The sequence below is a fragment of the Halichoerus grypus genome, chromosome 15 (genome assembly GCF_964656455.1).
Source record: "Halichoerus grypus chromosome 15, mHalGry1.hap1.1, whole genome shotgun sequence".
NCBI lineage: Eukaryota > Metazoa > Chordata > Mammalia > Carnivora > Phocidae > Halichoerus > Halichoerus grypus.
The window spans coordinates 59,658,152-59,677,060 of NC_135726.1; the positions used below are offsets into that span (position 1 = coordinate 59,658,152).

The 18,909-nt window shown below is 40.5% G+C and overlaps 1 long non-coding RNA gene across 1 annotated transcript in view; it reads left to right on the forward strand.

The window, feature by feature from the left end:
* Positions 1-220: 220 nt before the first annotated feature.
* LOC144380254 (uncharacterized) overlaps positions 221-18,909 on the forward strand; it is a 29,790-nt gene continuing 11,101 nt past the window's right edge. Inside the window, exons 1-2 of the long non-coding RNA XR_013444243.1 lie at positions 221-561; positions 1,160-1,268. This is a non-coding gene — a long non-coding RNA (uncharacterized LOC144380254). The remainder of the gene's footprint in view (positions 562-1,159; positions 1,269-18,909) is intronic.

An 18,909-nucleotide genomic window follows, 5' to 3' on the forward strand; every position in this document is an offset into this window, starting at 1 on the left:
GAGTCTCGAGGCCGCGTTTGCTCTGCAAGTCCTGACATTGTCTCGGGAGGCGCGCGGGAGAGGGCCCGGCGGCGGTCCTGTCGCGGAAGCTCAACCCCTCAGCGGAGCGGGGCGGTCGCGGGGGAGGTGGGAGGCCTCCCCGGGTGAACGCCCTCTGAGAAACGTGCTGAGCCCCCTCCCCAGTCCCGGAGCCGCTCCCCAGGGGCGCAGGACGTGACCGGATCAGGGCCGGCGGGGTCGTGGGCGCCTCCTGGGGTCGCCCGCTCAGGTCGGGATTTGGCCTCGGGGGCGACAGGCGCGAACTCGGCCGTCCAAGGGCCGCGCGGACGCGTCGCTGGCGGCTCGGCTCTGCGGCCAGAGTGAGGCCCTTCGCCCCCGGGACCAGCGGTGGAGACGCGGCGCCTGGAGCCCGGGGGGCCCGGGGGAGCCCTGCAGGGAGGAGCCCGACACAGTAACCGCGCGCGCCGGCACCTCCCGGCTCTCCTACCCCGGACCCTGAGAGCAGCTCCCCAGGCGGGCGCCCCCTGGAGGCCGCGTGTGAAAGTCCAGTTCGGCCCTTGGGTAAGAAGGGGAACTCAGACTCAGGGGCCTGGGAGGGAGACTCCGAGGCCCCCAGAGGCGGTGCCCACGCCCTCTAGGTATGTCCCTTGGCCCCCGCGCTCCCCTGCCCTCCACCGAGCTTCCCTGGGGCCCACTGGCCCCGACGGGTCTGAAGTGCCACCCCCACTGTGCCCAGCCCACCCTGTCCCGTGTCAGATTCGGCCTCAGATCACCTGGCCTGCTGGCTTGAAGTATGTCTGTTTGAGGAGGGAAAGAATTAGCCAGTGAACCTTGAGAGCCCCATGCGGAGCCTACCCGTGGGCCCCTGGTGCATCCAAGACCCACCTGCCCCTGAGTCCGAGTCCACTGAAGGAAGACTCCACCTGGGACACCCCCCTCCCCTGCCCCTTGGCTCCAGACAAGGGCCTCCAGTGCGGGTGCGTCTTCCTGCAGGGGTGTCCAAAAAAGCAACCCAAAGCAATGGTGAATTCTTTTAAAACAGAAAATTGAAAAATACTGGGTAATTCAAAGGGTGAGAAACGCTTATGGGGTAGTAGGATGGGGTGACAGCCTGAGTGCAAGCAACAGGGGGAGTCATTGCTGCTTTTGTTTCCTGCAGGGTTCTGGTATTACCCTCCCTGTGTGGCCTGTGCAAGCTGGAGCGGGTTCCCAGCCCCAGGTGTAGTTCTTCGCCCCGCCTTGTGAAGTCTCACCCAGCACCTGCACAGGTTAGTTTTCTTCCAGACACCCTGGCGACTTCTCGCAGATTTCTGAGCCTTCTTCAGTGCCCATATCCCATTTTCTATCAGGCGTACATAGGAATTCCAGCCTCCTCAGCCCTGAGCGCTCTGACTACATGGAAATCCACAGAATGATTATGCATGCGTATTTTTATTTTTTTAATTTTTTTATTAACATAAAATGTATTACTTGTTTCAGGGGTACAGGTCTGTGATTCATCAGTCTTACACAGTTCACAGCGCTCACCATAGCACATACCCTCCCCAATGTCCATCACCCAGCCACCCCTCCCTCCCACCCCCCACCACTCCAGCAACCCTCAGTTTGTTTCCTGAGATTAAGAGTCTCTTACGGTTTGTCTCCCTCTCTGGTTTCTTCTTGTTTCATTTTTCCCTCCCTTCCCCTATGATCCTCTGCCTTGTTATTCAAATCCCACATATCAGTGAGATCATATGATAATTGTCTTTCTCTGATTGACTTATTTCACTTAGCATAATACCCTCTAGTTCCATCCACGTCATTGCAAATGGCAAGATTTCATTTTTTTGATGGCTGCATAATATTCCATTGTATATATATACCACATCTTATTTATTCATTCATCTGCTGATGGACATCTAGGCTCTTTCTATAGTTTGGCTATTATGGACACTGCTGCTATAAACATTGGGGTGCACGTGCCCCTTAGGATCACTACATTTGTAACTTTGGGGTAAACACTCAGTAGTGCAATTGCTGGGTCGTAGGGTAGCTCTATTTTCAACTTTTTTAAGAACCTCCATACTGTTGGGCGCCTGGGTGGCTCAGTTGGTTAAGCGACTGCCTTCGGCTCAGGTCATGATCCTGGAGTCCCGGGATCGAGTCCCACATCAGGCTCCCTGCTGAGCAGGGAGTCTGCTTCTGCCTCTGACCCTCCTCCCTCTCATGCTCTCTCTATCTCATTCTCTCTCTCGCAAATAAATAAAATCTTAAAAAAATAAAAATAAAAAAAAATAAAAAAAAAAAAAAGAACCTCCATACTGTTTTCCAGAGTGGCTGCACCAGCTTGCATTCCCACCAACAGTGTAGGAGGGTTCCCTTTTCTCCGCATCCTCGCCAATAGCTGTCATTTCCTGACTTGTTAATTTTTGCCATTCTGACTGGCGTGAGGTGGTATCTCATTGAGGTTTTTATTTGGATTTCCCTGATGCCGAGTGATGCTGAGCACTTTTTCATGTGTCTGTTGGCTATTTGGATGTCTTCTTTGCAGAAATGTCTGTTCATGTCTTCTGCCCACTTCTTGATTGGATTATGTGTTCTTTGGGTGTTGAGTTTGATAAGTTCTTTATAGATTTTGGATACTAGCCCTTTATCTGATATGTCATTTGCAAATATCTTCTCCCATTCTGTCGGTTGTCTTTTGGTTTTGTGGACTGTTTCCTTTGCTGTGCAAATGCTTTTTATCTTGATGAAGTCCCAATAGTTCATTTTTGCCCTTGCTTCCCTTGCCTTTGGCGATGTTTCTAGGAAGAAGTTGCTGCAGCTGAGGTCGAAGAGGTTGCTGCCTGTGTTCTCCTCAAGGATTTTGATGGATTCCTGTCTCACATTTAGATCTTTCATCCATTTGGATGTGGTGTGAGGAAATGGTCCAGTTTCATTCTTCTGCATGTGGCTGTCCAATTTTCCCAACACCATTTGTTGAAGAGACTGCCTTTTTTCCATTGAATATTCTTTCCTGCTTTGTCAAAGATTAGTTAACTGTAGAGTTGAGGGTCCATTTCTGGGTTCTCTATTCTGTTCCATTGATCTATGTGTCTGTTTTTGTGCCAATACCATACTTTCTTGATGATGACATCTTTGTAATAGAGCTTGAAGTCCAGAATTGTGATGCTACCAGCTTTGCTTTTCTTTTTCAATATTCCTCTGGCTATTTGGGGTCTTTTCTGGTTCCATACAAATTTTAGGATTATTTGTTCCATTTCTCTGAAAAAAGTTGATGGTATTTTGATAGGGATTGCATTAAATGTGTAGATTGCTCTAGGTAGCGTAGACATTTTCACAATATTTGTTCTTCTAATCCATGAGCATGGAACATTTTCCCATTTCTTTGTGTCTTCCTCAATTTCTTTCATGAGTATTCTATAGTTTCCTGAGTACAGATTCTTTGCGTCTTTTGTTAGATTTATTCCTAGGTATCTTGTGGTTTTTGGTGCAATTTTAAATGGGATCGAGTCCTTAATTTCTTTCTTCTGTCTTGTTGTTGGTGTATAGAACTGCAACTGATTTCTGTGCATTGATTTTATATCCTGCCACTTTACTGAATTCCTGTATGAGTTCTAACAGTTTTGGGGTGGAGTCTTTTGGGTTTTCCACATAAAGTATCATATCATCTGCAAACAGTGAGAGTTTGACTTCTTTGCCGATTCAGATGCATTTTATTTCTTTTTTTTGTCTGATTGCTGTGGCTAGGACTTCTAGTACTATGTTGAATAGCAGTGGTGATAGTGGACATCCCTGTCGTGTTCCTGACCTTAGGGAGAAAGTTCTCAGTTTTTCCCCATTGAGAATGATATTCACTGTGGGTTTTTCATCAATGGCTTTTATGATATTGAGGTATGTACCCTCTATCCCTATGCTGTGAAGAGTTTTAATCAAGAAAGGACGCTGTTCCTTGCCAAATGCTTTTACTGCATCTGTTGAGAGAATCATATGGTTCTTATTGTTTCTTTTATTAATGTATTGTATCACATTGATTGATTTGTGGGTGTTGAACCAACCTTGCAGCCCAGGAATAAATCCCACTTGGTCATGGTGAATAATCCTTTTAATGTACTGTTGGATCCTATGGCTAGTAATTTGGTGAGAATTTTTGCATCCATGTTCATCAGGGATATTGGTCTGTAATTCTCCTTTTTGATGGGGATTCTCCTTTGTCTGGTTTTGGGATCAAGGTAATGCTGGCCTCATAAAATGAGTTTGGAAGTTTTCCTTCCATTTCTATTTTTTGGAACACTTTCAGAAGAATAGGTATTAATTTTTCTTTAAATGTTTGGTAGAATTCCCCTGGGAAGCCATCTGGCCCTAGGCTCTTGTTTGTTGGGAGATTTTTGATTACTGCTTCAATTTCTTTACTGGTTATGGTTCTGTTCAGGTTTACTATTTCTTCCTAGTTCAGTTTTGGTAGTTTATATTTCTCTAGGAATGCATCCATTTCTTCCAGATTGTGTAATTTGCTAGCATATAGTTGCTCATAATATGTTCTTATAATTGTTTGTATTTCTTTGGTGTTGGTTGTGATCTCTCCTCTTTCATTCATGATTTTATTTATTTGGGTCCATTCTCTTTTCTTTTTGATAAGTCTGGCCAGGGGTTCATCAATCTTATTAATTCTTTCAAAGAACCAGCTCCTAGTTTCGTTGATCTGTTCTACTGTTCTTTTGGTTTCTATTTCATTGGTTTCTGCTCTGGTCTTTATTATTTCTCTTCTCCTGCTGGGTTTAGGCTTTATTTGCTGTTCTTTCTCCATCTTCTTTAGGTGTAGGGTTAGGTTGTGTATTTGAGACCTTTCCTGTTTCTTGAGAAAGGCTTGTATTGCCATATACTTTCCTCTTAGGACTGCCTTTGCTGCATCCCAAAGATTTTGAACAGTTGTTTTCATTTTCATTTGTTTCCATTAATTTTTTTAATTCTTTAATTTCCTGGTTGACCCATTCATTCTTTAATAGGATGCTCTTTAGCTTCCATGCATTTGAGTTCGTTCCAACTTTCCTCTTGTGATTGAGTTCTAGTTTCAAAGCATTGTGGTCCAAAACTAGGCAGGGAATGATCCCAATCTTTTGGTACCAATTGAGACCTGATTTGTGACCCAGGATGTGATCTATTCTGGAGAATGTTCCATGTGCACTAGAGAAGAATGTGTGTTCTGTTGCTTTGGGATGGAATGTTCTGAATATATCTGTGAAGTCCAACTGGTCCAGTGTGTCATTTAAAGCCTTTATTTCCTTGTTGATCTTTTGCTTAGATGGTCTGTCCATTTCAGTGAGGGGGGTGTTAAAGTCCCCTACAATTACTGTATTATTATTGATGTGTTTCTTTGATTTTTTTATTAATTGGCTTATATAATTGGCTGCTTCCATGTTAGGGGCATAGATATTTAAAACTGTTAGATCTTCTTGTTGGATAAACCCTTTAAGTATGATACAGTGTCCTTCCTCATCTCTTATTATAGTCTTTGGTTTAAAATCTAATTTGTCTGCTATAAGGATTGCCACCCCAGCTTTCTTTTGATGTCCATTAGCATGGTAAATGGTTTTCCACCAGGGCACCTGGGTGGCTCAGTCATTAAGTGTCTGCCTTCGGCTCAGGTCATGATCCCAGGGTCCTGGGATCGAGCCCCACATCGGGCTCCCTACTCCACAGGAAGCCTGCTTCTCCCTCTCCCACTCCCTCTGCTTGTGTTCCCTCTCTCGCTGTGTCTCTGTCTATCAAATAAATAAATAAAATCTTTTTAAAAAAATGGTTTTCCACCCCTCACTTTAAATCTGTAGGTGTCTTTGGGTCTAAAATGAGTCTCTTGCAGACAGCATATCAATGGGTCTTGGTTTTTTATCCAATCTGATACCCTGTGTCTTTTGTTTGGGGCATTTAGCCCATTTACATTCAGGGTAATTATTGAAAGATATGAATTTAGTGCCATTGTATTGCCTATAAGGTGACTGTTATTGTATAATGTCTCTGTTCCTTTCTGGTCTATGTTACTTTTAGGCTCTCTCTTTGCTTAGAGGACCCCTTTCATATTTCTTGTAGGGCTGGTTTGCATGAAACCTCTAACTTATTTAAAGGTCGGAAGAAATCTTATTTGAAGTAGGAGCTCCTTCTGGAAGGAGATTTACTTGAGTTAGGAAAGTTATTTTTTGAGTTGAATAAAGGGGGAAGAAAATCCCAAAGTGACAGGTTCAAGTCATATATTACCTCTATTTCTAATAGGATATGTCTCCTTCCTGTTGGAGATCTTTTTACTATGTGAAGTTTACTCACTGGAAGAAAGATGGATTTCCCTGACTTCATTGGGGGAATGGAAGAGAGGTAATGGAGGAGGGAATTTAACGTATGGGCTGCAAAACTGACTGGGATGGGCAATGGAGAAGAGGATCCAGCAAGCCTCAGGAAATGGAATAGAGCTTTAAGGAGGTGATGGAAACAAAAGAGTTTTCCTTTTAGGAGACTAGGTGCCAGTCCCTGTTTATACACTGATGGAAGGTCAGTGGAGGGAAAATAGATAAGGAAAGGGATCATGGAAAACAGCAGGTCTAAATTACTTGAGATGTTAATGATATGGGTCATTAGGGAAATTCTAACCAAAACCCACAATGAGGTATCAATCCACATCTACCAGGATGGCTCTGGGGGGAAAAAAGTATTGACAAAGCTGTGGAGAGATTGGAACCCTCATAAACTGCTGATGGCAATGTAAAATGGGACAATGTAAAAAATAGTTTAACAATGTGGAAACCAGTTTAGTAGCTCCTCAAAAACTTAAATATAAAAATGCCATTGGGTCCAGCAATTAGCTGGGTACACACCCAAAAGAATTGAAAACAGGACTCAAACAAACATTTGTACACCAATGTTCGTAACAGAATTATTCACAATAACCAAAAGGTAGAAATAACCCAAGTATCTGTTAACACATGAATGGATTTTTTTTAAATATGCTACATTCAGGGTGCCTGAGTGGCTCAGTTGGTTAAGTGTCTGGCTCTTGATTTGGGCTCAGGTCATGATCTCAGGGTGGTGAGATTGAGCTCTGCATGGGGCCTTGCACTGGGAGTTGAGCCTACCTAACATTTTCTCACCCTGTCCCTCCGTCCCTCTCCTACCACTTGTATGCTTTCTCTCTAAAAATAAATAAAATAAGGGCGCCTGGGTGGCTCAGTTGGTTAAGCAACTGCCTTCGGCTCAGGTCATGATCCTGGAGTCCTGGGATCGAGTCCCGCATCGGGCTCCCTGCTCGGCAGGGAGTCTGCTTCTCCCTCTGACCCTCCCCCCTCTCATGTGCTCTCTCTCTCTCATTCTCTCTCCCTCAAATAAATAAAATCTTTAAAAAAAAATAAAAATAAAAAAAATAAAAATAAATAAAATAAAATATAATGTGACACAGTCATGCAATGGAATATTATTCAAATATAAAAAGGAATGAAGTTCTGATACATACCACAAGATGGGTGAAACTTGAAAACATTATGCTAAGTGATTAAAGCCAGACACAAAGAGATACATATTATCATTCCACTTATAGGAAATATCTAGAATATGCAAGCTCATAGAGACTGAAAATAGATTAGAGGTTGCCAGGGGCTAGGTGGAGGGGGAAATGGGAAAATATTGCTTAAGGGGTACATATTTTCTGTTTGGTTTGATTTTTTTTTTAAGTTTTGTATGTCCAACTATAAATAAGTCACAGAGACAACAAGTACAGCAGAGGGAACATGGTCAAAAATATTGTAAAAACTGAAGCACCTGGGTGGCTCAGTCAGTTAAGCGTCTGCCTTTGGGTCAGGGATGATCTAGGGTCCCGGGATCAGGCCCAATATCAGGCTCTCTGTTTGGCGGGGAGTCTGCTTCTCCCTCTCACTCTCCCTCTGTTCTCTCTCTCAAATGAATAAATAAAATTTTTTAAAAAATATTGTAAAAACTGCACAGTGATAGATGGTAGCTACACTTATCATGGTGAGCATTGTGTAATGTATAGAGTTTCAAATCACTATGATGTATACTTGAAACTAATATAACATTGTATGTGAACTATACCTCAATAAAAAAGGTTGTGTTTTTTTTTAAAAGATTTTATTTATTTATTTGACAGAGAGAGACACAGCGAGAGAGGGAACACAAGCAGGGCGAGTGGGAGAGGGAGAAGCAGGCTTCCTGCGGAGCAGGGAGCCCGGTGCGGGGCTCGATCCCAGGACCCAGGGATCATGACCTGAGCTGAAGGCAGACGCTTAACGACTGAGCCACCCAGGCGCCCCTCAATAAAAAAGGTTTGTTTTTTTTTTTTTTTTTAAAGATTTTATTTATTTATTTGAGAGAGAGAGTGAGAGAGAGAAAGAGCACAAGAGGGGGGAGCGGGAGAGGGAGAAGCAGACTCCCTGCTGAGCAGGTAGCCCGATGCGGGACTCGATCCCGGGACTCCGGATCATGACCTGAGCCGAAGGCAGTCGCTTAACCAACTGAGCCACCCAGGCGCCCAATAAAAAAGGTTTTATAAATAGATAGTGGTAGGAAATACAAAACATTGCAAATTTACTCAACTCCACTGAATTGCATACTTGAAAATTATTAAAATGGCAAATTTTGTGTTACATACATTTTACCACTATATATATACACCAAAAAACCTACAAAGTGAGAGATTTTGTCCAAATTCCAAAGCTCAAAATTTTTCCTCTGTTATACTATTTCAAAATTTCATGGAGTTTTCTATTGATGAAGCTAAAACAGTTAGTTTGAGTAATCTTTGTATAACCAACATACATAGTATTCATGTTCTCCTATTACAGGATTTATGGGTTCCCAGAACCTAATTGTTCCACTCTACACAGAACAATACTTTCTCTTATCAAGAATCTGAAAATTGGGGCACCTGGGTGACTCAGTCGTTAAGCGTCTGCCTTCAGCTCAGGTCATGATCCCAGGGTCCTGGGATCGAGCCCCGCATTGGGCTCCCTGCTCCGCAGGAAGCCTGCTTCTCCCTCTCCCACTCCCCCTGCTTGTGTTCCCTCTCTTGCTGTCTCTCTCTCTGTCAAATAAATAAATAAAATCTTTAAAATTAAAAAAAAAAAAAGAATCTGAAAATTATTAGTCCCCTAAGTATTAACAGATGAAGGAAAGAATGATTGAATTTCCTGTAGAGAGTAGAGTCTTACGGTCATAACCAAATTAGCAAAAGCAGTTTTACTTGCCTACCAGATAAAACAGAACTGTTTTAGCAGTTTTATCAGTGACCTGAGTATCCACTGAAAATGAGCACAAAGGGGCTGAATGTTGGGAAACATAGAAAGTAGAGGTATCCCCCAGCCACTGGCCTGGAATAACAAATAGAATCATCCAAACACACAAAAGAGAAGACAGTGAGTAAAAGGAGAAAAAGGAGCTCACAGGGATCAAGATGGTCCACATGGTTCTGACCTTGGGGGAAGGTCTGGGAGAATGGCTGTTGCTGTGAATGTCCTGGACTCGCTGCCTGTGCCCGTGCAGGAAAATAATCATGGCGCCACTAGCCCGGACCATGAGGCCCAAGCATATGAGGTCAACTGTAGAGAATATGACTAGAACTACAAACTTTAAAAATTGGTCTTGGTATGGGGCACCTGGGTGGCTCGGTTGCTTAAGCATCTGCCTTTGGCTTAGGTCATGATCCCAGGGTCCTGGGATCAAGCCCCCCATCGGGCTCCCTGCTCAGCAGGAAACCTGCTCCTCCCTCTGCCTGCCATTCGCCCTGCTGGTGAACTTTTTCTCTTTGACAAATAGATAAATAAAACCTTAAAAAAAAAAAGAAGGGGCGCCTGGGTGGCTCAGTTGGTTAAGCGTCTGCCTTCGGCTCAGGTCATGGTCCCAGGGTCCTGGGATCGAGCCCCGCATCGGGCTCCCTGCTCCGCGGGAAGCCTGCTTCTCCCTCTCCCACTCCCCCTACTTGTGTTCCCTCTCTCACTGTGTCTCTCTCTGTCAAATAAATAAATAAAATCTTTAAAAAAAAAAAAAAAAAGAATATGTAGTCAAATTATTGTGTTTAAAAGTCAGTGTAAATATTTCCTCTTTGTTAGGTTATTTCTTTATTTTTATTTTTATAAATTATATTATAAAATATCTTTTGAACACAAATTTAGCCAAAATATTTAATAACTATAAAAATGATAAGAAAAATACATTTAGAGCAGTCTAACTTTCATAGTGTCTCTGTTCCCCTGCTCATTCTTCAAAAAATAAGGCTAAGTGTATGTGACCTTCTAGCACTTTTTCTGTTTACTGAACAGTATGTCCTGGACATGCAGCAGTAAAGAGAACTCTCTGATCATGTCCATTGCTGCCTAGTGCCCTATTGTGAGAATGTGACATCATTAATTCAATCTCCCATTGATTGGCAGTGGATTGATTCTGATTGTTGTTATTACAAATAATTCTGCCAGAAATCGCTTTGTACTCAGAGATAATTGCTCTTAATTTTCATATTAAGTTGGAATAATGCCTTTTTAGGCACATAAATTTTCCAGGTGTAATGATAGTCATCCAATTTTCTTCTTTTTAATTAACAAATTTGACACGTTACATTTTGTAAATTTAAGGTATAGTGTGTTACTATGATACATTTATATATTGTAATACGATTGCTTTTTTTTTTTTAAAGATTTTATTTATTTATTTGACAGAGAGAGACACAGCCAGAGAGGGAACACAAGCAGGGGAGTGGGAGAGGGAGAAGCAGGCTTCCCACGGAGCAGGGAGCCCGATGTGGAGCTCGATCCCAGGACTCTGGGATCATGACCTGAGCCGAAGGCAGACGCTTAATGACTGAGCCACCCAGGCGCCCCACGATTGCCATTGAAGCAAAATTTATAATATTACATCATCATAGTATAATATTATTGTCTGTATTCATTACACTGTGCATTAGATTGCTATGGCTTATTTACAAGTTTGCATCCTTAAATACCATCAATCTTATCCCCCAACACCCATCCAATGATAATCACCATTTTACTTTCTGTTTTTTTATAGGTTTGACTTTTTAGATTCCACATATAAGTCATGTCATACAGTACTTGTATTTCTCTATCTTATCTCACATAATGTGCTCAAAGTTCATACTTGTTGCCACAAACAGCAGAAAAGTCTCCTTTCTTATGGTTGAATAATATACCATTGTGTATATATACCAAATCCTTTTTTATCCATTAGTCTATTGATGGATATTTGGGTTGTTTCCGTATCTTGGCTATTGTGAATAATGCTGTGATAACATGCATGTGCATGTATCTTGTTGAAATCCAATTTTCATTTTGTTTGGGTATATACCCAGAAGTGGAATTGCAGGATCATATGGTAGATCTATTTGTAATTTTTTGAAGAACATCCATATTGTTTTCCATAGTGGTTGGACTAATTTACATCCCCACCAACAGTGTATAAGTGTTGCTTTTTCACCACATCTTTATAAGCACTTGTCTCTTGTCTTCTTGTCTCTTATCTCACATTCTAACAGGCGTGAGATGATAGCTCATTGTGGTTCTTATTTGCATCTTCCTGATGGTTAGTCATGTTGAGTATCTTTTTGTGTGCCTTTTGGCCATTTTGATGTCCTCTTTGGAAAAATGTCTATTTAGTTCTGCCCATTTTAAAATCAGATTTTGTTGTTGTTATTAAGTTGTGTTAGTTCTTTATATATTTTGGATGTTAATTCCTTATCTAGTTTTTTGCAAATATTTTGCAAACATTTTTTTCCTATTCTGTAGGCTGCCATTTTATTTTGTTAATTGGTTCTTTTGTTATGCAGTTGTAGTTCCACTTGTTGAGTTTTGCTTTTGTTTGTGCTTTTGGCATCATGTCCAAAAAATTGTTGCTAAGACTAATGTCAATAAGCTTCTTTTTTGTTTTTTTCAGGTCTTGTGTTTAAGTATCAGGTCTTGTGTTTAAGTCTTTGATCCATTTTGAGTTAATGTTTGTGAGTTGTGTGTAAGGATCCAATTACATTGTTCCACTTGTGTTTCTCCAATTTTCCCAGGACGATGTGTTGAAGAGATTATCCTTCCCTCGTTGAGTGTTCTTGGGTTCCTTGTTGAAGATTAGTTGGCTGTATATGCTGAAATTTAATTCTGGGCTCTCTATTCTGTTCAGTTGGTCTATATATTTATTTTTGTGCCAGCACCATACTGTTTTTACTACTATGGCTTTATAGTATAGTTTGAAATCAAGAAGTGTTATACCTCTGGCTGTGATCTTTTTCTCAGGATTGCTTTGACTATTGGGGATATTTTGTGGTTCCATGCAAATCTTAAGATTGTTTCTTCTATTTCTGTGAAGAATGTCTGTGATATTTAATGGGGATTAGGTTGCATCGATAGATGGCTTTGAGTAGTATGCCCTTTTTAACAATATTTATTCTGTTTGCTATTGTGACTGGGATAGTTTTATTTCTTTTTCTGATGCTTCATTATTAGTGTAAAGAAATACCACTGATTTCTGCAAGTTGATTTTGTAACCTACCACTTTACTGAAATCATTGAGAATTCCACCAGTTTTTTGATTGACTCTTTGGAATTTTCTATATATAAGATCATATATATCATCAGCAAACAGCGACAGTTTTACTTCTTCCTTCCCCATTTGGATGGCTTGTTTCTTTGTCTTGCCCAATTGCTCTAGATAGTAGTTCCAGTATTATATTGAATAGGAATGGTGAGAGTAGGCAACCTTGTCTTGTTCCTGATCTCAGAGGAGACACTTTAAATTTTTCTCCATTGAGTATAATCTTAGCTGTGAGTTTGTCATATATGGCCTTTAATATATTGAAGTATGTTCCTTCTACATCCATTTGTTAAGAGTTTTTATAATGAGGCGTGCCTGGGTGGCTCTGTCGGTTAAGCGTCTGCCTTCGGCTCAGGTCATGATCCCAGGGTCCTGGGATCGAGCCCCGCATCAGGCTCCCTGCTCAGCGGGAAGCCTGCTTCTCCCTCTCCCACCCCCCCTGCTTGTGTCCCCTCTCTCACTGTCTCTTTCGCTGTCAAATAAATAAATAAAATCTTTAAAAAAAAAAAGAGTTTTTATAATGAAAGGATGTTGTATTCTGTCAAATGCTTTTTCTGCAACTACTAAGATGCTCATGTGATTTTTATCTTTCATTTTATGATGTGATGAATTACATTTATTGATTTGTGTATATTGAAATGCCCTTGCATCCCAGGGATAAATCCCATTTGGTCATGGTGCATAATCCTTTAATGTATTCTTGAATTTGGTTTGGTAATATTTAATTGAGAATTTTTTGCATCTATATTTATCAATGATACTGGTCTATTGTTTTCTTTTTTATGGTATCCTTATCTGGTTTTGGTATCAAGGTAATATAGGATTCATAGGATGAGTTTGGAAATACTCCCTCTTCCTCGATATTTTGAAAGAGTTTGAGGAGGATTGGTGTTAATTCTTCTTTAAATGTTTGGTAGAATTCACCAGTGAATCTATCTGGCCCTGGAATTTTCTGTGTGGGGAGGGTTTTTTTGTTTTTTTGTTTGTTTTTTTAACTGACTCAATCTCTTGACTTGTTATGGGTATGTTCAGATTTTCTATTTCTTCCTGATTCAGTCTTGGTAGGTTGTGTGTTTCTAGAAATGTATCCCTTTCTTCTAGGTTATGTAATTTGTTAACATATAGTTTTTCATAGTGGTCTCTCTTAATTCTCTGTATTTCTGTAGAATCAATTGTAATGTCTCCTCTTTCATTTCTAATTTTATTATTTTTTTAAGTAGGCTCCATTCCCAGCATGGAGCCCAACATGTGGCTTGAACTCATGACCCTGAGATCAAGACCTGAGTTGAGATCAAGAGTTAGATGCTTAACTGAATGAGCCACCCAGGTGCCCCTCTATTTTTATTTGAGTCTTCTCCTTTCTTGGTCTAGCTAAAAATTTGTCAGTTTTGTTTATCTTTTCAAAGAACCAATTTTTAGTTTTATTGATCCTTTCTATTATTTTTCTGGTCTCCATTTCATTTATTTCCACTCTGGTTTTTATTATTTCCTTCCTTCTGCTAACTTTGGGTTTGATTTGTTCCTCCTATTCTAATTCCTTTAGGTTGTTTGATATCTTTCTAATTTCTCAATATGTGCATTTATTGCTGTAAACTTTCATCTCAGAGCTGCTTTTGCTGCAGTTCCCCCAAATTTGATATGTTGTATTTTCATTTTCATTTCAAGAAAATTTTTTATTTCCTTTTTGATTTCTCCTTTGACCCAATGGTTGCTTAGAAGTGTGTTGTTTAGTTTCCATATATTTGAAGATCTCCTCACTTTCCTCTTGTTGATTTCTAACTTCATGCCACTGTAGTCAGAGAGGATAATTGGTGTGATTTTAATCTTAACTTTGCTAAGGTTAGTTTTGTGGCCTAGCATATGATATATCCTGGAGAACGTTCCATGTGCACTTGAGAAGAATGTGTATTCTGCTGTTGTTCTGTTGTTGGATGGAATTCCAACATTTCCCTGTTGGTTTTCTGTCTGGACAATTTATCTATTGCTAATGGTGGGGTATTGAATTCCCCTACTATTATTGTATTATTGTCTCTTTCTCCCTTGAGATCTGTTAGTATTTGATTAATACATTTTGGTCCTCAGATATTGGAAACACATATATTAATGATTGTTATATCTTCTTGATGTATTGACCCCTTTGTCATTATGGAATGAACTTATTTGTCTCTTATTACCACTTTTGGCTTGAATTCTATTTTGTCTGATTTAATGTCTGATATAAAGTCTGATTTAAATGGCTGATTTAAGTATGGCTACACACACTGGTTTTGTTGTTGTTGTTACCATTTACTTGGAGTATCATCTTCCACCCTTTCACTTTGAGTTTATGTTTGTCTTTAGAGCTGAGATGAGTCTCCTGGAGGTAGCATATAGTTGGGTTTTGTTTTTTAAGCTATCCAGCCACTCTGTGTTTTTTGATTGGCGAATTCAGTCCATTTACATTTAGGCTGATTATTGATATATGAGAACTCACTACTGCCATTTTATCTTTTGTTTTCTGGTGGTTTTGTACTACACTTTCTTTTTCTTTATGTTTCTGTTTATCTTTTCAGGTTGGTGATTTTCAATGATGATTTGCTCAGTTTCCCCTTTTTTAAATGTTTTGTGTCTTTGCTCTGGACTTTTGTGGTTATGATTAGATTTGTTTAAAATGTCTCAGGTAAAATACTGCTTTTTCTACAGTTAGCAACTTATCTTTATTTGCCTATATAGGTTCTGTTATTTTCCTCCTCCCCTTCTATATTTTTGTTGTCACAAATTATCCCTTTTTATCCTGTGAGTTTGTTATGAAGTTGTAGTAGGTATAGTTATTTTTAATGCTTTTTTCCTTTAACTTTTGTGCTATAGGGGGCGCCTGGGTGGCTCAGTCGGTTAAGCATCTGCCTTTGGGTCAGGTCATGATCCTAGGGTCCTGGGATCGAGTCCCACGTTGGGCTCTCTGCTAAGCGGGGAGTCTGCTTCTCCCTCTCCCTCTGCCTGCCACTCCTTCTGCTTGTGTGCTCTCTCTGTCAAATGAATAAATAAAATCTTTAAAAAAGCTTTTGTGGTATAATTGCTTAACACCCTATTCTAAAATAGAATTACAAGTTTCTGATTCTGTCTATTTATCTATCACCTTATTCTAAGTTTTGTATACTTTTGTCCTTTTGTTTCAGGTGGAAGAGCTCCTTTCAACATTTCTTGTAAGGCAGGTCTAGTGATGGTGAACTCCCTCAGCTTTGTTGGTCTGGGAAAGCCTTTATTTCTCCTTCCTATCTGAAAGGTAACTTTGCTGGATAGTGTATTCTTGGCTGGCAATTTTTATTCTTCAATACTTTGAATGTGTTATTCCACTCACTCCTGGTCTGTAGAGCCTCTGCTGAGAAATCGCCTGATAGTCCAAAGGGAGAGCCTTTGTAAGTAACTTTCTTTTTCTTCCTGGATGCCTTTAAGGTTCTTTCTTTATCATTGACTTTTGACAGCTTCTTATAATGTGTTTTGGAGAGGATCTTTTTGCATTGAGATAGTAAGGTAATCTATTAGCTTTGTTAACTTATATGTCTAGTTTTTTCCCCAGGTGTGGGAAGTTCTCAGCTATAATTTCTTTAAATAACCTCTCTGCCACCTTCTCTTGTTCTGGTATACCCATTATTTTTATGTTGGTTCTCCTAATGGAGCCTGATAGCTCTCATAGGGCTTCTTCATCTTTTAAGAAAAATCTTAGTTCTTGCTCCTCTTCCACCTAAATAATGTCTACGGTTCTATCTTCTAGATTGCTTATTGTCTCTTTCCTCTGGTCTGATCTATTTCCAATGCATTCTTCTTCTCATTTATTGAGTTCTTCAGCTCCAGAATTTCTGTTTGGTTCTTTTGTAGAACTTCAGTCTCTTTGGTTAAGTACTCCTTTTGTTCATTAATTTTTTCCCAGGTTCATTGAATTTCCTTTAGTTTTGTTGTAACTCACTGAATTTCTTCATAATGGCTATTTTGCTTTCTCTTATCAGTTAGATCCCAATCTCTGTGACTTTGAATTTGGTTGCTGGAGATCGTCATTTTCTTTTTGTGATACCATATTACTGTGATTTTTCATAGTGTGTGATATGATGTGCCTCTGCTAGCTCATTTGAAATAGCAAACATTTTTATAAAGTTTTGTTTACTTTGATTTTAACAGTTCAACAGGTTGGGAATTAGAGGCCTTTCTTTTGTTTTCCAGCAGGTGGCGCTATAGCACAAGGTTTTGGTTTCTCTTACCTGCGCGGCCTCAGGGCTACACAGTAGATCCTTGAACAATGGCGGGGAGGGGTGTTAAGGGTGGTGACCCGCACTCAAAGATCCACTTAAAACTTTTGACTCCCCCAGAACTTAACTACTAATAGCCTACTGTTAGCCAGAAGACTTACCGATAACATAAACAGCCGATTAAACACATTATTTTGTATGTTTTAAGTATGATATACTGTATTCTTATAACAAATTAAGCTAGAGAAAAGATGTTATTAAGAAAATCATAAGGGGGGGCACCTGGGTGGCTCAGTCGTTGAACGTCTGCCTTCAGCTCAGGTCATGATCCCAGGGTCCTGGGATCGAGTCCCGCATCGAGCTCCTTGCTTGGCAGGAAGCCTGCTTCTCCCTCTCCCACTCCCCCTGCTTGTGTTCCTGCTCTCTCTGTCAAATAAATAAATAAAAATCTTTAAAAAAAAAATCATAAGGAAAAGGAAATAAATTTACAGTACTGTATGGTATTTATCAAAAAAATTCTGCATATATGGGGCACCTGGGTGGCTCAGTCAGTTAAGTGTCTGCCTTCGGCTCAGGGCATGATCCTGGGGTCCTGGGATTGAGCCCCACGTTGTAGGCTCCCTGCTCAGCGGGGAGCCTGCTTCTCCCTCTGCCTCTGCCTGACGCTCTCCCTGCTTGAGCTCTCTCTCTGTGTGTGTCAAATAAATAAATAAATCTTTAAAAAAAAAATTCTGCATGTAAATGGATCCACGCACTTCACACGTGTTGTTCAAGGGTCAGTTGTATTTGTGTGCACGTCCCATCTCCATTCGCTGTGCCAAACGGGTCATGGGCACTGCCACTGCTCCTGGAACCCACCTGGGTCACAGGCACCAGCAGCTCTGCTCCTCCAGTTCTGCTGCCTCCAATCCTCCCACCTTCAGATGTATAGATGTGTGACTCTCTCTAGCATGCTGGTGTGCTGTGCAGAGGAATCTTGAGTTATGGATGTCCTGCTGGTTGGAAATTAAAGGGGAAATAAAAGGAATGGTTAATGCTTCTGTGATGCCAACTCACTCCCCAACTTTCTTTTTTAGTCTCTAGGTTCCTCTGATTCAATAAGAACGACCTCTGACATCTCCTCTAAATTGATGAATGCCTTGCCACCTGCTTCCTGACCTTTAACAATAAAACTCCAAGTCTTTTTCTAAACCCTGAGATTCATCTCAAACTCAGCAACATTCAACAGAATAACACTTTATTTCTACATTGCCTTCTAAGCACCACTAGGCATATACCATTTTAACAGATCGGCCAAAACTGTTCTGTCTTCTTTCTGAAGAACTCATGTATGCATATCATTGATTATGTTTCATTTTTGATGTTCTTAAAAACTATTTCTACATGAAATTTATAAAATCTTGCCCATAGCATTCATTTCCATGCTTAACTGTAAATTTAGTGCTTTCCCTTTCAGTAATCGGAGATGAATATTTCTTAAAATACGCTGACAAATAGGAAATCAGTATCCAGTACATACTGAGTAAACAAGAGTAATGTTAACATGTAAATAAGATACAATGGAACAGGAAGGATTAAATTTGCCTATCGTGCAGCTTAAATAAAAAAATTAACAACAGGAAGGCAGACAAAAGGGAAAAAAGACATTAGCCAGCAAGAAAGACAAGGGGAAAGAAAGAACAACAACAACAAAAGTAAAAGAAAAAAAGATCCCCCACACTGTATTGGAATTATTTGGGGAAAAATTATTAGATATTTTCATAATTCATTATTAAGAAATTGTTATATTCCCCAGTGTTGTCTCACAGATTACCCATATATGCTGATGGAGAATTAGCTCAAAGTCAGGTCATAAGGACAGGCATATAGATCAATGGGACAGAATTGAGAATCCAAACACAAACTCTTGCATTTTGGTCAATTAATTTTTTTTTAAAGATTTTATTTATTTATTTGACAGAGACACAGCGAGAGAGGGAACACAAGCAGGGGGAGTGGGAGAGGTAGAAGCAGGCTTCCCGCGGAGCAGGGAGCCCGATGCGGGGTTCAATCCCAGGACCCTGGGATCATGACCTGAGTCGAAGGCAGACGCTTAACGACTGAGCCACCCAGGTGCCCCTTGGTCAAT